We start from the raw sequence: 6162 nt of genomic DNA, 5'->3' as shown, positions 1-6162 counted from the left end.
CCTCCCTGGCTCCAACTCTGTCTCTCTCTCAAAAATGAATAAACATTTAAAAAAATTTTAAAAAATAAGAAGTTTCTGTTAGAAACACTGGCATCAGGAGGTTTTGGTGAAAATGCTGAATTTACATATATCCGTGAACTAAATCAAAATCTTATTAATAGCAATGAAGAAGGCAATAGAAACAGAAATAGTAAATATTTTCAGGGAAAATGTGATTTTATTAAGAACATTAGCCTCTAAATGACTTAGTAGTCCAAGACTAGCTGCAGTCTGGGAAGGTAAATATTTTGCATTTTGTCAATGTTGGTTTTCTATTTGCATTAATAGTCTCGTTGGTTTTATGGGTGCTTCTCATCGGAGGTGTTTGTTTCGGTCACTTCTGTGATTCACTGAGCACCGAAGCCCTCCTAGCTGTTAAAATCTCCCCAACAGAAACAGTAGCCCGGAGACTCTCACTTTATGTCCCCGTGAAGTAGGTGTAGCAAAAGCATCCTCAAGAATGATGCGTGGGCAGAAGACTGCACACCTTGTCTGGTCATTGTCTCTTCTGCAAGGTGCATGTCAGAGGCATAAATCTGTCCTGAAGGAGGAGGAGGCTAGAGAATTCTAGAGCTAGAATAGGAGAGACACTGATACTGAACTTTTCCACATAAGCAGAGCCTAATTGCCCCCAAATCCATCACCTCTCATTCCTCAACAGAAACTTGACTTTTCTGCCATCCACAATGGAAGTGACCCTTCCATCCTCCCTTGAGCCAGGTATGACCACGCGACTAAGTTCTGGCCAACGGAAGGCAACTTCCTGGAAGTGTCCCTGATGAGGGCAGATGTGTCTGTCTGTTCCCACTCTTCTTCTTCGACTGGGTTGGAATGAGGATTTGATGGCTGGCGCTGAGGCAGCCATCCTGGGCATCACCATTAGCGCTGATATATGGCACGCCAGCAAGATAGAAGACGGGTAGGTTCCTGCCGCCATGGAGTCCCACTGGACCATCCATGGACCACCTTACTGTGGACTCAGAATGCGGGAGATTAAAAAGTCCCGTTGAAGCCACTGCTCCTTTGGATTTTCCGGGCAAATCTAATCTTAACTGATAGAAAAAAAAGGACCAAGAGAGGTGAGCTGTGAGTAGCAGAACAGAGACATGTGGCACTGACTCCGTGGATGTTGGCAGGTGTCGGGGACTCAAACACTGTGGGCCAGAGGCCTGGCGACAGCGTGGAGAAATGATGCAGTTGCTAACAGCTGTCCCCTACTGTTTTTTGAAAAGCGGCCCGTGTTCTGAGCTCGGATCGAGGGAGGGAATGACAGGAGAGAGCCATACCGCAGAAGCGTGGTAGCTGCTGCTTGCTGCCGTTAGCAAAGCTTTATGAGAGAGCGGCCGGGGTAGGCGTGGGAAGAGGGGACGCCCTGTGATGATGGAGATGCTCCCTGCCTGCAGCCTGCCACTGAAAGTGACCGAGAGCTTGGTAATTTGGAGCCTTGCAGGGTTGAAAAAGCAACTGCGAGGCTCTCCCACGGCATCTGGAACTGGGATGGTTTTCCACAAAGCAGCACACTTAGCAGAAAAGAAAACCGAGCCCCGTCCCACTGACGTGTGAAGTTCGCAGCAAAGCCCGTGGCCCCCAGAGGCTCGGGGTGGCCAGGACATCGCGCCAGGAGACAGGGGGGGCCGCGTGCAGGCCAGTGAGTGAAGACGGCTGGACACTTCAGCCTTGACGGCTAGAGCTGATGGGCAACTGATAGATCAGAGGTCCACACGTTCTGGAACAAACACTCTGCCAAAGAAACCACAGCCTGGTCTGCAAGAGCCCGGGACTGTCCAGCCCCACAGCAATCCCTGGAGCCACCACCACAGAGACGCCAGGACGACACGCCCTCTGATGCCCACATGGGGCAGGGGGGCAGAGACACACCTGGCGAGGACCCCGGCGGGGGGCCGTGGCGTCCTGGCTGTTCCTCCCGCTCGGATTGGCGCACGTGGATGGACCAGGGGAGGTTGTGCTTCTCAGTCTTTGCTCCAGAGGGGGGTTTTTCGTGCCGGCGTCTCCTTCCCACTCACCCGCCTTATGCTGGGTGGACTGGGAGCCGGGGACTGCCTGGTTCGTAGCTTGTCGAACCGTTTCTGGTGGGGAGGTTTTCCGCGTTATCCTTGGGACCCTGCGTTTTGAGGCAGATGCGGGGACCGGCTGGGGCTTTGCCGCTGTGTCCGGGGGTGCGGCGGGGGTGGGTCGTGGGTGCAGCAGAAGGGCGAGCGCCGATATCTGGGTGGCTGCAGGGTGGGCGGTGGCCGAGACTGCTACCCAGCCCACAACCCCGTGCCTTCTTCCTTCTCCTAAGAAATAAGGTCCCTGAGTTTTAGCCAGAGCATGGCTTCCTCAAATGCAAACATCTCCCGGACTTGCCTGACCTGGATGCGACCAGGTAACCGAGTTCTGCAATGTACGTGTAGAGCTTTACCCACCGTGCAGCACGTGTTGGGAGGAGCCTAGACCCTTACACCGGCAGCCACGAGGGGCCAGATCAGCGCACTTTTACCGGAGAGGAAAATAAACGCAGCCCACTGTTTACTTGGGGGGGGGCTGTCTGTCACTTACAGCCAAGCAGAATAGTAAGCCACCTAAATTATATGACCTGAGAAACGAAGCTATAAATAGAAAAAAACCCTTGTGTGCGTACTAATGTGCGTTATGCTTTAGAGAAGTTACCTTTGTTAGTTCGCCTTATCCACCGAAGAGATATTTTTTCCTTACGTTCAAACGCATTTTTGTACGATTAATGTTTTGCAGTTATAACATGCTGCATTTTTCCTTAATATGTTTCTACAATTCTTTTTAAAAATGTCTGTTACAGGGGCGCCTGGGTCGGTTAAGCGTCCGACTCTGGATTTCGGCTCGGGTCACGATCTCACGGTTGGTGGGTTCGAGCCCCGTGTCGGGCTCTGCACTGGCACTGTGGAGCCTGCTTGGGATTCTGTCTCTCCCTCTCTCTCTCAAAAATAAGTAAATAAACACACACAAAAATGTCTGTCACTATCCCGTGGCAGATCCTTTAAAATATAAGGACACATAGTGCACAGGTTACATAGTATCTTTCTGGCACTGGATTAGATTTTTGGAAACTGCCAAAAGTCATTCGGGACCTTGCTGGGTGAGCAGGTGAGTGATGGGGGTCAGTGATTCTGTTTAGAGCTGGGAGTAGGGGTGAAGGTGGCCAGACCGGGAAGGAGCTGGGTCCGGGGAAGTTCTCAAGGGGACCCGTCAGATGTTTGAGCCGTGGGCTCCCTGGGCAGCCGCGCCGGGTGGGCTCACCGTGCCCAGCTGGCCCTCTGAGGTCCCGATGTGCCCTATTTTAAGACCAGGAGCTTCATTCTACAGTTTGTGCCTTGAGACGTTCGGTCGGGCCCCCTGGATCCCAAATGGGCACGCTTACCTGGTGGGGTGGTGTTACCAGGGTCTCTTGCTTTAACCAAGAGGAAATTTCTCAAGGCTGCTATGTCATGCGGTTGGAGACATCAAAATCCACACATGAATCTGAACCCACGAAGGAGGCCCCCACTGGGCACCGGGCGGTGAGCAGGTCCTAGGTTCTCAGAACCATATCGTTGGGGCCACTGTTCCCTTTCCAGACACTGCAGTGTCCGTGTTAACTAACCGGTGACCTGACTGAGGGGAAAGAAAGGAGAATGATTTTGTTGTTAGGGTTATTCACGTTACATTAATGAGCCACCTCCAACGGTCCACACGCGCCAGTCTCTGGGGGAAAAAACCCAGTTTGGCGAAGTTTTCAGTTGGGATCTACTGAGAGCTCCAGGGTTTTTTTTTGTTTTTGTTTTTGTTCTTTAATTTTTAAATCAAAAAAAATTTTTTTTTTTGCTTTTTAATGTTTATTTTTGAGAGAGAGAGAGAGAGGGAGAGAGAGTGCGCACGTGAGCAGGGGAGGGGCAAAGAGTGAGGGAGACACAGAATCCAAAGCAGGCTCCAGGCTCCCAGCCATCAGCACAGAGCCCGACTTGGGCCTCAAACTCACAAACTGAGATCATGACCTGAGCTGAAGTCAGAGAGGCTTAACCGACTGAGCCACCCAGGTGCCTGTCCAGGGCTGTTTTTACCAGCCTGTTCACAGGTCAGTGGTTCCAACGGGAGCGGCTGTGCCTCCAGGGACACCAGGCAATGTCTACAGACACTTCTGGTCGTTACAACCCAGGGGGTGGGTGTGCAGGCACAGGCAAGGTGGATGCTGGGGTGCTGCCGAACCTCTGCAGGGCACAGGACACCCACCACAGAGAACCACCCGGTTCATAGACCCCCACGGACCCCCTCTGAAATACTGTTCCGATGCCAAGAAGCTAATGACCTCAGTTTAATCCAAACAACAAAGGGCTCTGGATGGGCGGGGGTGGGGGGAGGAAACAGCCAGCAGCGGACTGAACCCTGCGCCCAGGGCACTCACCCTGGGCCAGGCCGCCGCTCTCCCCCCTGGCCTGGCCTGTCAACCAGTTCCTCTCGGTTGACAGTGTCCCCTTATGGAAGCACTCTTGAGCTCCCAGGGGGCTGGGAGTAGAACAAAGATAATTAGACGGGAGCGGCTCGCCCCTGATCCAGACAAACCCGGAGCAGACGACCTCACAGGTGGAATGCTTTCAGCCCAGCTCAATCAACTCCTAGCACTCAGCGCTCTGTTTAGCAGGAGGTGGGCCTGGAAACTTCCGTGTTAGCAGAGCCCAGTGCCAGGCCCAAGGCCACAAGCAGACCCGTGGCCCAAAGCGGGGGCTCAGCTCAGGAACCTGCGGGGCTCTCCCTTGCTGGGGACGTCCCAGGTCAGGGCCTCAGACTCTATTTGTAAAGTGTCATAGATTCAAGAGCCTCAGTTTCCAGGGACATCAGGATGATCCAGAATCGACTGCGGCAGAGGAACGTTGGCGGGTTGCTACGGCAGGGCTCTAGCTGTCTGTCCGTCTGTGACTGCGGCGACTTCTGGGAAAGCCCATGCGCACTCCAGGCGTGGATCCGGAATGGTCTAAGCCCCTCAGCTAGCCCCTCCCCTTGCCCACCATGATTGGCTCAGAGATGAGTACATCACTGGGTCTGAGCCAATGAGGGTCAGGCCCAGGAGTTGGAAGCCGGCTGTGTCTTAAACGCAGGGACTGTGGAAGCCGCTTTGCAGGGACTGTGGGGGCACCAGTTGTGGGCAGCGTGGAGGGTTGCTGAGATGAGCGAAGGGCAGGGGCTGCGGCAGGATACTGATGAGGAGACGGTGAAGTCAAGAGTGACCTAGCTTCCAGCCAAGCACCCCCTTTCCAGAAGGTTCTTTATGACCGTAAAGGTTTGAGTCAGTGTATTTGTGCATGTAATAGATTTCTCCTCCTTAAAAAGATTCAATTATAGATTCAAGCATCTGAAATTCAATACTCAAGGATTAATTGAATTAAATTATTTGTAAAAACTTCTCCAGGTTCTTTGCATGAAAGGAGTGTAATATTCATGAAATTCTGTTTGTAATTTCCAGTAGTTGATACGATTCAGCTGCATTTTTTTTGAGCAGCTTTATGGGGCATGGAAGGTTCTTTGTAGGAAAGGCGGAAAAGAGTGGGCAAAGGATGCCGGGAGAGGGCTGCCCTCGCTTTGGGCTTTGCCCTCTGTTTCTCAGGAACCACGTGGTGACCACTGTCTTTGTATCTTCACTTTCTGATTTGATGTTTGAAGCTTTTATCCTCCTATTTTGGAAGCCTCTTGACTTAATGTATCGTGTGATTTGCAAATGAAGACCCCAATAGGAGCTGTCTGCTTTCTTAGCTTTAAGAGCCTTGGTGACCCTGAGTGTAAGACCTGCCTCCTTCCGAAAGTCAGTTTTTAATATGGAACAAAACTGAGTTGTTCCTCCAGGGGCCAAGCAGGCTAAGAATCATAATAATAATAATAATAATAATGTAACCGTATTATGATTCAATACCTATAATTATTCAAATGCCACCATGAAGGCCTGGGCTTTGCAATGGATGATGGAAGTTGGAGAAGTTAGCCCTGAATTAATATTAGTCAAGGAAGTTAACGTGAGAAGCTTTCACCAAGAAAGCCACTAATTCTCTTAACTAATAAGGGTTTGTTCCTCGTGCAGAGATAGTCCAGTAACTGCACGAAGCGGACCCCGAGTTCGCTGTG

The 6162-nt window shown here is 51.6% G+C and overlaps 1 long non-coding RNA gene across 2 annotated transcripts; it reads right to left on the bottom strand.

The window, feature by feature from the left end:
• Nucleotides 1-195: 195 nt before the first annotated feature.
• On the bottom strand, nucleotides 196-5116 carry LOC109497877. 2 transcript variants are annotated; one of them, XR_006594996.1, is made up of 4 exons: nucleotides 4788-5116; nucleotides 3434-3666; nucleotides 1918-2336; nucleotides 196-1779 (listed from the first exon to the last, which is right to left on the bottom strand). It is a non-coding gene; the product is annotated as an uncharacterized LOC109497877 (long non-coding RNA). The 2 variants fall into 2 exon arrangements; XR_002154298.3 differs by having other exon boundaries at nucleotides 1918-2161.
• Between the last annotated feature and the right edge of the window lie 1046 nt (nucleotides 5117-6162).

Source organism: Felis catus, chromosome A3 (genome assembly GCF_018350175.1).
Source record: "Felis catus isolate Fca126 chromosome A3, F.catus_Fca126_mat1.0, whole genome shotgun sequence".
In the NCBI taxonomy this organism is placed as follows: Eukaryota; Metazoa; Chordata; class Mammalia; order Carnivora; family Felidae; genus Felis; species Felis catus.
The sequence above is the reverse complement of the archived record's forward strand: the minus strand, read 5'-3'. Positions and strand labels throughout refer to the sequence as shown.